The 12,675-nt window shown below is 46.4% G+C and overlaps 1 pseudogene; it reads right to left on the bottom strand.

Moving 5' to 3' along the window:
• Nucleotides 1-34: 34 nt before the first annotated feature.
• LOC133039994 (nascent polypeptide-associated complex subunit alpha-like) lies at nucleotides 35-3,185 on the bottom strand (annotated as a pseudogene).
• Between the last annotated feature and the right edge of the window lie 9,490 nt (nucleotides 3,186-12,675).

Below are 12,675 nucleotides of genomic sequence, written 5' to 3'. Positions count from 1 at the left end.
ATCTACACAGCATTCACATGGAATCTGTGCCTTGGGACTGGTGGTTATGATCAGATACTCATCCACTCCACATGATAGACAGATGGCTTTCAGGGCTTGCCCTCTTTACCGAGATCTGTTTCTTTGTTTAACTTTGTGTGTATGTGTCTGGAATATAACAGACATAGGGAAAAACTGCTTAAACCAAAAATACATAAGAATGAATTTTTAGAGAAAACTCCCTGGTAACCACTGTTGAGGTTGAGGAATATGGACTATGGTTTCATGGTTGTAAATTCTGCCCCTTCTGAGATTGGTCTCTGGGGCACTCCTGCCATAGTCAGCGTCTGTATCACTATTGCCTGGTGCCCTGGGCATGTCAGTTTTGGCTGGGGAAGGTGGCAGAGTGACATTAAAGGGTGACTTCCTGGAAGAGATGGTGCTCGAATCAGACTTTAAGGCAGGGTGAGGTATGAGGATGCAAAGAGGGACTTTTGGAGAAGGACTCAGGCTGGGGCCATGTGGGGAATTAGTGCTCTTCCCAAAGTAGTCCCTGCCTGATGGCTGGGGGCATATACACCTCTAGGGTTCAAGTCTAAAGCCATTAGTGGGCTTCAGTCCAGGAACTGGACAGGAAGAAAGGGAACTGGGCTTTAGGGGAGAGGCAAGAGAGGGGGAATTCTGGCCCTGGGACTTGAGGATGTCTTTATATTGCCCTGGGGATAGACCATCTGGAGACACATCCTTCCTGCTGCTGATGAAGAAGGTCTGAGAAGAAGGTCACAGGCTTGGGAGTCGGGCCATGGGCCTCATGCTCACTCCTACAAAACCTTGTCAAGACTCAAATCTCCTTGCTCACCTGAGGCTGGGATGCTGAGGCCTAACCAGAGTGTCTCCCATGCCACCCACTTTCCCCTCTGTCCTGGCCCTGGACAGAACTTTATCTGCACGAGTAAAGAAGTGGTTTCAGTAGGCAACCCTGGGAAGCAGAGCTCAGCGTACCATCCATCTCTGACCCATGGGTGGAACTCAAGTCTAAGGTGCATCTACTCCTCTGATCCCTGGATTGCCAGGAGGCCAGTCAGGCAGGACTGGAAGAAGCTGTTATCCCACTTAAACACTAAGGGAAAGAACCTGACTCTGCCCTCTTTTGACTAAGACTCTATGGGTAGAATTGCATCTCTCTCTGAGGGCACATGCCCCTGAGAGCTCTGGAGTCAGAGGGAATGGGGAAGGTCCCTGTGAGAGGGGAGCTGGGGGACCAGTGGGCACCAAAGCTGAATTCCATTTAATCCTACCAGCTCTCCAAAGAGATCCTGCTGCCTCATAGGATCCAGAGTTTGTGCACATGTGTGTGAGCAGAGTGTGGAATGTGTAAGGGGCACATATAGCTTGAGGTTGCACAGGGATGCCTGTGTATGTACAACCCCAGTTGATACATGTATATGACATGTACAACCCCAGTTGTATCCATACTCCTGGCAGATGCACGTAGGAGTATGGATGCAACTGGGGTCTTTCCTACTGCCTGGAACAAGCCAGGTCTCTTCTTAGTCATTCTCTTCAGCTCCTGTAAAATCCTGTGATTACAACTCATGTTCATGGCTGGCCACATAGAAGAAAAAGTTCCTGTCGCCCCATGCTCTGAGAGTGACAAGCCTGACCCCTTCTGTGCCACTTCGCTCCAGGGGACCCATCAAACTTCCTGTCTAGGGCATACCCAGCTAACTCTACTGCTCCATTCCTGGTCAAACACAGTGTCTAACTGGCCACTTTTTGTTTTTTTTTTTCATTCAACAAGAATCTTTAACTTCATTAATGTTAGAAACAGTACAAACTTCAAAGTCAGCTGAAGTTACTCTTTTGAAGCACCAAAAAAAGGTCCTTTATTCAGATGGTTATTGTTAATTCCATAATAGCACTTACCATATCATTACTGTTGTTCTTCAGGGTTCAGACTGCGTTTGTTCTTGACACATTTGCTTGTGACACGACCAGTTCTATGTCCTTAACTTCCACACCTGTTTCATCAACCTCTTCCTCTTTGCTCGCCTCTTATACAGTTAGAATCTGTGTGTTTTCCTGAATTTTGGAAACAGCTTCACTTTGAATGTTGAATTTCTCAGCAGCTGCTAATTGTGCTTGCTGAGATAAATCCTCGATCTTGGCTTCCCTCAAAACTATCTAAGTATTCAAAGCTGGGCTCTTGTACACATCTGGTTTCTTGATAACAAAAAGGATATTCTCAAAACCCACTGGAAAAAAATAATAATAATAATAAAAAAAAAATTAAAAAAAAAAAAAAAAAAAAAAGAAGCAACCTAGATGCCCATCAGCAGATGAATGGATAAGGAAGCTGTGGTACATATACACCATGGAATATTACTCAGCCATTAAAAAGAATTCATTTGAACCAGTCCTAATGAGATGGATGAAGCTGGAGCCCATTATACAGAGTGAAGTAAGCCAGAAAGATAAAGAACATTACAGCATACTGACACATGTATATGGAATTTAGAAAGGTGATAACGATAACCCTATATGCAGAACAGAAAAAGAGACACAGAAATACAGAACAGACTTTTGAACTTTGTGGGAGAATGTGAGGGTGGGATATTTCAAAAGAACAGCATGTATACTATCTATGGTGAAACAGATCACCAGCCCAGGAGGGATGCACGAGACAAGTGCTCCGGCCTCGTGCACTGGGAAGACCCAGAGGAATCGGGTGGAGAGGGAGGTGGGAGGGGGGATCGGGATTGGGAATACATGTAAATCCATGGCTGATTCATATCAATGTATGACAAAACCCACTGGAAAAAAATAATAATAATAATAAAAAAAAAAATTAAAAAACAACAACAACAACAACAACAAAAAAAAACAAAAAGGATATTCTTAGATGTCTGGCTAGTCACTCTAGTAACCCCTGTACCTGGTGAAGACCTAGTTTGAACATAGCCTTCCATCCCTTCTTTTCACTCCAGCTCTGTTTTGCTTTCCTGACTGGTTCTTCATCAGTTTCAGCTGCTGCTGCCAGCTGGGCTTGTGTGGTTGCTTGCGTAGAATCCTGTTTCTCAAGCTCTGATTTCTGTTCCAGACCTTGTCTCAGCCTGGGACTGTGGCAACTCCTGCTCTAGGGCAGGGACGTTTTCTGTGGCTTCACCGGGTGTTTTGTTTGGGGAGTGCAGAACCAAGATGGCCATAGAAAGAGAGCAAGCGAGAGTGTGATCCAACCCTGTTGAAGAAGGAAGCCTTCCCCTGGTCACTTCTAGAAGCAGAATGAGCTAGCCTGGAGACCTAGGAACCTGGAGATGGGGAGAGGATTACTGGTCTGAAGGTCCCGGCTGTAGGTGCTGGCTGGGGAGAGGCCCCATCAGGAGGCACATGGCAACATCACAGCACAGCACAGTGCTGCTGGGAGGTCTCCTCTGGCACCAGGGCCCTGGTCTAGGAAGGGCAGGGGTGGGAGGGAGGCGGACCTGTGTGCAGAACCAGAAGAGAGCAGGGCTGGGTGCAGAGAGGCTGGAGGAGGAGTTCAAGGGGCCTGGTTCTGGTCAGTGCCCAGGGTCAGGAGGACAGGCCCCAACATGGTCTCCAGGAATGGCAGGGCTGAAGAAGCCCGTCCTCACTCAGAGTGGCCAGGCTGCATGCCAGGGACTCCAAGGTGCTGTCCTGTGGGGGAGGTGCCACCAGCTGTCCTGGATTTGGGTCTGACATCTGCTCCCAACAGCCAAGCCTTGTGCCCAGCTGATTCCTCCCAGGCCTTCCAATTTAGCCACCCACTCTTGTCCTCAGAGGAATCAGGCCCTGCCTGTGAGGAAGGGGACTGGTGACCTGGCCAGGCTGGGCTCTGCTCAAATCTCTTCTGGGGTGAAGGAGACCCTTGTACCTGGCCAAGTCTGTAAAGTCTTCCCCGCTCAGCACAGGGTGGGTACTGGCTGGGCCCCTCTACAGATGTGGTGAGGAAGCCACCACGGAAGAGCAGGAGGCTCCTGCCCTGACAGGTGCTGGTGTGAGCGCCTTCCCTCTGAGCCTTTTCAGACGAGCCCTTTCTCCTGACTCAGCTGTCACGGGGGCCTCAGATGCCAGGCAGGGTGTGGGGAATGAGGGACCCCAGAGTGAGAGGCTGCAGGGGGGCCAGGCACACTTTCCCCAGATGTCATCTCCCCTCCTCTTCTCCACTGTCTTCCCTCCCCTCCTCTCTCTTCTGTTTCATCCAGCTCCTTTCAGAGAAGACACACACAGTCTATATCCAGGGAGGGCAAGAGAGGGGAAGCCAAGTGACTGACACACAGGAAGACCCATCACTCATGGGAGAGAGCGGGGGACAAGCCGATGGTGGTCACAGGACTTAGCAGGTCCAGCGACGGCTGCCCAGGTGTCCTCGTTCTCATCCCCAGATCAGGAGAACAAGCCTGTCTTATCTGAGTGGTTCATCTAATCACAAAGGTCCTGATGAAAGAGAAGGTGATGTGAAGACAGAAGCAAAGGGACGTTTGAAGATGTTGCTGGATTCATGTAGGGAGGAGGGTCCAGGAGCCAAGGAATGCAAGGATTGTAATTTTAGATGCAGAAAAGGCAAGGAGTGGTATCCTGTCCTAGATCCCTGGAGAGAGGCCCCACCAACATGTTATTTTGTCCAGGGAAACCCCTTTTAGACTTCTCACTCCAGAGCCATCAGAGAATAACTTTGTGTTGTTCTAAGTCCCTAAGGCAGTGGCAAATTATTTTATCAGCAAAAGGAAGTGAATACAGGAACAGACGGGCAGGCAGAAGGGGAGGAACACAGGAAAGACTAGACAGACTGGAGGAGAGCAGACAATCAGGATACAGGTGGACAGTGGGTCAGATACAGAGGGTCAGAGACAGATGGAGAGATGAGCAGATAGGGAGCCTCCAGAAAGGTGAGAGGAGGACAGAAAGTCAGCTGGGCAGGAGGCAGAAGATGAGGCACACTGGTGGCGGGCAGATCAAAGCAGGAAGTGGGCAAACAGGCAAGGACAGGAGAGAGTGACAGCAAGACAGGATGGCAGGCCGGGGCCCTCTGAGATTGTCCTTGTTCCTACAAGGATTAGAGGAGCTTCCTAAGCTGCAAGTTGATCCCATTTTTAGACTTCAACACAAGTCTTTGAATGAACATCGGCCCTGGAGCGATCTGGTGACAGCTCAAAGTGAAGCAAGGTCAGGGCCATGGCCACCTTCATCTCATTGATGGCAAACTGCTTTCCAGGGCAGTTCCTGGGCCAGCAGGGTAAATGAAATGAGAAGTGGTCTCAAACCCTGTTCTGAGCTAGGTAGGCATTGGCCACTGACCAGAAACAGGGCATTCAGGGCTGTCCTCCATGTGGCCCAGCCCTGATCCCTTTCTTACTAGCTACACTGAACTCGCCACCCAAGCCTTGGTCCACACTCCCCTGTGACCTTTGACAATACCTACGTCTCTGAGGACTCCTAACTCCTACTTCCGGTCTCAGCAGCAGGGAATCCTGTTGGAGAGGATCAGCACACTAGGTCACAGAGTCAAGTCAGGTGAATCAGGAAATGTGAATCAGAGCTGTGTTCACTCACCCACAGGCAGTTTCTGGTTTCAGGCCGGGCAGGGCAGTGTAGGGGGTAAGGAATGCCACATTTCCAGGCTGTCACCATCGAAGGCAGACCAACAGGGTTCCCAATCCCCTGAGAGAACAAGAGTGGGCTAGGTAAGGAATCAGAATGGCAACTGCGAGACTTTCTGGAGAGGGCACGGGTTAGTGACCTTGAACCTGCTGGACCATTTGCCTCCCAATTAATGGTTTGTCCCCCTCAGTCAATCTGCCTCTGGAGTCTTCCTATTCTATTCTGGAAATGACCACCTAGCCATCCCTTGGTCTCGTCATCTGTCCTTTTCAGTCTCCTTGCCTCATTACCTTCTACTGAAGCCATATTGGCTCCAGGCCTCCCATGCCCTCCATCACAGGGAGGACACATCCCAGTGCCTAGCTGCATCACAGCCTTGTCTGGATTGTTCCTCATTCACCTGGGGTCTGTCCAGCTCCTCTTCCTGACTCAACTGCCATTAAGGTCCCCTCCCCTGACCTCTGCCAGCCATATATGCACAAAGCCCAAGCCAGTGACCACCCACTCCCATCCCCTCTGTTGGCTGCACCTCATCCTTCCTGGACCCCAAACACCATTAGTGTTAACTCAAGGCCACATCACCATGCAGTGTCCAGGACAGTGCCAGAAACATGGAACCTTCTACAATCTGCTTAGTGAATGAAAGAGTAAAGAAGTCATGAACATATGATTTCTGTCTTATAAGGCAGAACCTCTACAACATGAGAACGCTGCCTGTCTGTCTTAGATAGCAGTATTTGTCTCTTGATTGTGAGCTCTTCAAAGCAGGGAAAATGTCTTTCATTTTTTCCCCCCATCTCTTAAGAAAGGACTTGGCATACAGAGACAGGCTTAATAAATAGCTTTATATTTGAACAAAATGAATTGAAAAAAATTAAATATTAATTGTGCCCTAGGAACTGAGTTGTGTAATACCCCCAGTCCTCAAGTGGCAGCTGCCTGATTTGCAGCCAGTGTCTACAAGGAAGAACACAACCTTGGCAGAAACCAAATCCTAAAGCAAATTCTGGGAAACTGCTTTAAGCCTGTTCTGTGAAGATTGATTCACCAACGGAAAATTTCACAGAATTATAGATTCAGAAAAAGCTTGTTTTAATAAGCAGTTACAAAGCTATGGAAATGACTGTTTCAGGGAGTATCTGTAGCCCTTGAAGACTTTCACAGCAGTCATTTTGGAGTGTATCACTCTGCACAACAGTTATTTAAAGTGTGCTTTATATCTTACATGCCACTAACTTTTCAAATACATGTGTCAAATACAAAATAGTCTCTCTAAAGCGCTTGGTATCCCTCCATTTTATTCTTTCTCTGCCAAGATTAGACTCTAGATCCTGGGATTATGACATGGGATTTCCCAGGTGGCTCAGTGGTTAAGAGTCTGTTCTCTCAATGCAAGGGGCACAGGTTCGAACTCCTACTGTTGTTGTTCAGTAGCTCAGTTGTGTTCCACTCTTTGTGACCCCATGGACTGCAGCATGCCAGGCTTCCCTGTCCTTCACCATCTCCTGGAGCTTGCTCAAACTCATGTCCATTGAGTCAGTGATGCCATGCAACCATCTCATCCTCTGTCATCTCCTTCTCCTTCTGCCTTCAATCTTTCCCAGCATCAGCATCTTTTCCAATAAGTTAGTTCTTTGCATCAGGTGGCCAAAGGATTGGAGCCTCAGCTTCAGCATCAGTCCTTCCAGTGAATATTCAGGACTGATTTCCTTTAGGATGGACTGGTTTGATCTTGCAGTCCAAGGGACTCTTGAACAGCACAGTTCAAAAGCATCAGTTCTTTGACACTCAGCCTTGTTTATGGTTCAACTCTCACATCTATACATGACTACTGGAAAAAACATAGCTTTGACTAAACAGATCTTTGTTGGCAATGTCTCTGCTTTTTAATATTCTGTCTAGGTTGATCATAACTTTTCTTCCAAGGGTCAAGCATCTTTTAATTTTGTGGCTGCAGTTACCATCTGCAGTGATTTTGCTGCTGCTGCTGCTGCTAAGTCACTTCAGTTGTGTCTGACTCTGTGCGATCCCATAGATGGCAGCCCACCAGGCTCTCCTCTGTCCCTGGGATTCTCCAGGCAAGAATACTGGAGTGGGTTGCCATTTCCTTCTCCAGCAGTGATTTTGGAGCTCCCCAAAATGAAGTCTGTCACTGTTTCCATTGTTGCCCCATCTGTTTGCCATGAAGTGATGGGACAGGATGCCATGATCTTTGTTTTTTGAATACTGAGTTTTAAGCCAGCTTTTTCACTCTCCTCTTTCACTTTCATCAAGAGGCTCTTTAGTTCCTCTTGGCTTTCTGACATACGGGTGGTGTCATCTGTGTATCTGAGTTTATTGATATTTCTCTTGGCAATCTTAATTCCAGGTTGTGCTTTATCCAGCCTGGCATTTCACATCATGTACTCACATGATGCATATAAGTTAAATAAGCAGGGTGACAATATACAGCTTTGACATATTCCTTTCCCAGTTTGGAACCAGTCAGTTGTTCCATGTCCGGTTCTAACTGTTGCTTCTTTACATGCATACAGGTTTCTCAGGAGGCAGGTAAGGTGATCTGGTATTCCCATCTCTTGAAGAATTTTCCACAGTTTGTTGTGATCCACACAGTCAAAGGCTTTAGCGTAGTCAATGAAGCAGATGTTTTTCTGAAATTCTCTTGATTTTTCTATGATCCAATGGATGTTGGCAATTTGATCTTTGGTTCCTCCGCCTTTTCTATATCCAACTTGAACATCCGGACATTCTCAGTTCACTTACTATTGAAGCCTTGCTTGGAGAATTTTGAGCACTACTTTGCTAGCATGTGAGATGAGAGCAATTATGCAGTAGTTTGAACATTCTTTGGCATGCATTTCTTTGGGATTGGAATGAAAATTGACCTTTTCCAGTCCTGTGGCCACTGCTGTGTTTTCCAAATTTGTTAGCATATTGAGTGTAGCACTTTAACAGCATCATCTTTCAGGACTTGAAATAGCTCAGCTATTTCCATCATCTCCACTAGCTTTGTTCACAGTGATGTTTCCCTAAGGCCCACTTGACTTCGTACTCCACGATGTCTGGCTCTAGGTGGGTGGTCACACCATCGTGGTTATCTGGGTCATGAAGATCTCTTTTGTTTAATTCTTCTGTGTATTCTTCCTACCTCTTCTTAATATCTTCTGCTTCTGTTACATCCACCCTGTTTCTGTCCTTTATTGTGCCCATCTTTGCATGAAATGTGCCCTTGGTATCTCTAATTTTCTTGAAGAGATCTCTAGTCTTTCCCATGCTATTGTTTTCCTCTATTTCTTTGCACTGATGACTTAAAAAGGCATTCTTATCTCTCCCTGCTATTCTTTGGAACTCTGCATTCAGATGGGTATATCTTTCCTTTTCTCCTTTGCCTTTCACTTCTCTTCTTTTCTCAGCTATTTGTAAGGCCTCCTCAGACAATCATTTTGCCTTTTTGCATTTCTTTTTCTTGGGGATGGTTTTGATCACCACCTCCTGTACAATGTCACAAACCTCCATCCATAGTTCTTCAGGCCCTCTGCCTATTAGATCCATCCCTGGTGGGAAACTAAAATCCTGCAGTCAGCTCATTACAGTCTAAATTTTTTTTTAATTTAAAAAAATTATGACAACTAGAGAAGGTGTCATATATGTATTTATATTGTCAATTGCAAACTGGCCTGTGTCACTGGCACTTGCCATCTTCCTCTACAGGGGTTAAATCATGTGCTCCCACAGCTGCTGATCGTCAATATCCCCTGAAAATAGTTCAGGGTAGACAGAAGAAATGAGAAACTGGTAGAACAGATCATCAGATAGTTATATATTTTCAGGAGCTGATTTTATGAGCCCGATTGTTGTGTCTCCTCATACTTAGAAAAGCACTAAAGCCCTTCTGGGTGATGACTGTTCCTTGTAACTACCAGAAACTTTCTGCTATATATATATATATATAGCTCCCTGCCATGCTTCCCTGGAGCACTTTCTCAGAGCTATCTGAGGTGCTGTCTCCTGTGCTGCAGTCCTCATTTTGATCCAGACAAAACTTAACTCGCAGCTTTTATGTTGTGCACTTTTTAAGTTGATGGTGACCACAAAGGGACCCAGAGTGGGCTTCTCTTCTTTGCCTGAAAGCTATGAGGAACTAGAGCCAAGGGATCAGCAGAGGCTTCTTGTGCCTGTCTCACTCCTTGGAGAGTCCAAATGAATTTGATAAGTCTTTCCTTGTTCTCAGATTTCTCATATATGTTGATAATCTTGAATTTTATTTGGCAGTATGTAGCAGTGGACAGGGAGGACTGGAATGCTGTGATTCATGGGGTTTCAAAGAGTTGGACACGACCGAGTGACTGAACTGAACTGAACTGAGCAGATATCTTCCCTTCATGGATAACAGCCTTGCTGTTTTGAAGGGGCTTTTATAATCAATGAAGCTATGAGCCATGCCACGCAGGGCCACCCAAGATGGATGAGTTATAGGGGAGAGTTCTGACAAAACGTGATCCACTGGAGGAGGGGATGGCAAGCCACTCCAGTATTTTTGCTGCAAGAACCCCATGAACAGTATGATAACGCAAAAAAACATGACACCTGAAGATGAACCCCCCAGGTAGGAAGATGTCCAATATGCTACTGGAGAAGAGTGGAGGACAATAGGTCCAGAAAGAATCAAGTGGCTGGGCCAAAGCAAAAATGACACTCAGTTGTGGATATATCTGGTGGTGAAAGTTAAGTACAGTTCTGTAAAGAACAATATTACACAGGAACCTGAAATATTAGGTCCATGAATCAAGTTAAGTTGGATGTAGTCAAAGAGGAGCTGGCATAAGTGAACACTGACATCTTAGGAATCAGTGAACTATAATGGATGTGAATAGGTGAATTTAAGTAAGATGACCATTATATCTACTACTGTGGGAAAGAATCCTTTAGAAGAAATGGAGTAGCCCTCATAACCAACAAACAAGTCCAAAATGAAGTACTTGGGTACAGTCTCAAAAATGAGAATGATCTTGGCTTGTTCCAAGGCAAACCATTCAACACCACAGTAATCCAAGTCTATGCCCCAACCACTAATGCCAAAGAAGCTGAAATTGACTGATTCTATGAAGACCTACAAGACCTTCTAGAATTAATACCAAAAAAAAAAAAAAAAAAAGATGTCCTTTTCATCATAGGGTACTGGAATGCAAAAGTAGGAAGTTAGATACTGGAGTAACAGGCAAGTTTGACCTTAGAGTACAAAATGAAGCAGGGAAAAAGTTAACAGAGTTTTGTTAAGAGAACTTGCTGGTCATTGCAAACAACCCTTTCCAACAGCACAAGAGACAACTCTACACATGGACATCACTAAATGGCCATACCTAAATCAGATTGATTATATTCTTTGAAGATGGAGAGGCTCTATACAGTCAGGAAAAACAAGACCTGGAGCCGACTGGGGCTCAGATCATTCTTTATTGCCAAATCAGGCTTAAATTGAAGAAAGTAGGGAAAACCACTAGGCCATTCAGATATGACCTAAATCAAATCCCTTATACAGTGGAAATAATGAATAGATTAAAAGGATTAGACACTCTATTGTCTGAAAAACTATGGGTGGAGGTTTGTAATCTTGTACAGGAGGCAGTGACCAATGCCATTCCAAAGAAAAAGAAATGCAAGAAAGCAAAGTGGTTGTCTGAGGAGGCTTTACACATAGCTGATTAAAGAAGAGTTTAGACCTTGATGTCTCAAGTGCCAGTCTCTTGTAGAATTTCATACCCAGTGGCTTGTACCCAAGAGGGGAGACTTACTCCTGTTTGGATGTGGGTTTCTATCTCACCTGATCTCCTAGGGCCACTTTCATTTAGTCAGGGCGTTAGTTCCCCACATCCAGTGAGCACAGGCTCTGAGGTATTTCTTTACCCTTTGCAGTATGAGTAGGGGTTGCAGCTTGATCTCCTCTTGGAACTGTCACCAAGGGAAAAACAAGTCAATAAAACCCTTATTTCACTGCCAGAGCTGGAGTGGGGGTGAAGGGCAGGATGGGTACTAGATGATCACTCTGAAGGCACCAGCAGAACTAAGAGTTTAGAACTATTTCTTCTGACCCGAAATCCTTGTCCTCAGACCAGATTCTGTCCCACTGTCTAGTCGACCTATGGGCCAGCACTACAAATTACCTACAGATGGGGAGGGAACTAAGATGGCAGAGGAATAGGACGGGGAGACCACTTTCTCCCCTACAAATTCATTGAAAGAATATTTGAACGCTGAGCAAACTCCACAAAACAACTTCTGATTGCTAGCAGAGGACATCAGACACCCAGAAAAGCAGCCCATTGTCTTCGAAAGGAGGTAGGACAAAATATAAAAGATAAATAGAGAGACAATAGAGTTAGGGACAGAGATCCGTCCCGGGAAGGGAGTCTTAATAGAGGACGTTTCCAAATACCAGGAAACCCTCTCACTGGCGGGTCTGGGGGAAGTTTTTGAATCTCGGAGGGCAACCTAACTGGGAGGAAAAATAAATAAAACCCACAGCTTACATGCCTAAAAGCAACTCCCAGCAGAAAAGTACCCCAGAGGCTCGCATCCGCCACCAGCAAGTGGGGGCGGAATGGAGAGGAGCGGGCGGCAGTGCTTAGGGTAAGGACAGGGCCTGAATGCCCTGAGGGCAATTGGAGGGAGCTAACGTGAGATAGCAACTTAAACTGTGGGATAGCAAGAGAGAAAGAATTAAGTTGGGAAAAGCCCTAAACTTAGGCACTACCCACCGGTTCCCAGAACGAAGGACTGAGCAAATGCCAGAGAAGAGCTAGCCCGCGGCAGACCGGCCCATCCCCCGCCGGAGGCAGGAGGCAGGGGAGAGGGGAGAGAGGGCAAACTCGGCCCCAGAGATGGCATCCTCTACCAAACCGCAAACAAGCTTCCAGTTTCTAACCAAAGACTTCCTGAGATTCTGGATGGTTGACATCCGCTGGGAGGGTCGCACACGGAAACTGAGGCTGGGACCGCGGAGGGGAGAAGGCACTCTGCACCCGGGGAGAGTGCGCTCATCAAGCTCCTGGCTGCCTGAGCTGCTCTGACCAGGGAAGG

The sequence above is a fragment of the Dama dama genome, chromosome 20 (assembly GCF_033118175.1).
Source record: "Dama dama isolate Ldn47 chromosome 20, ASM3311817v1, whole genome shotgun sequence".
Classification (NCBI taxonomy): Eukaryota; Metazoa; Chordata; class Mammalia; order Artiodactyla; family Cervidae; genus Dama; species Dama dama.
The sequence above is the reverse complement of the archived record's forward strand: the minus strand, read 5'-3'. Positions and strand labels throughout refer to the sequence as shown.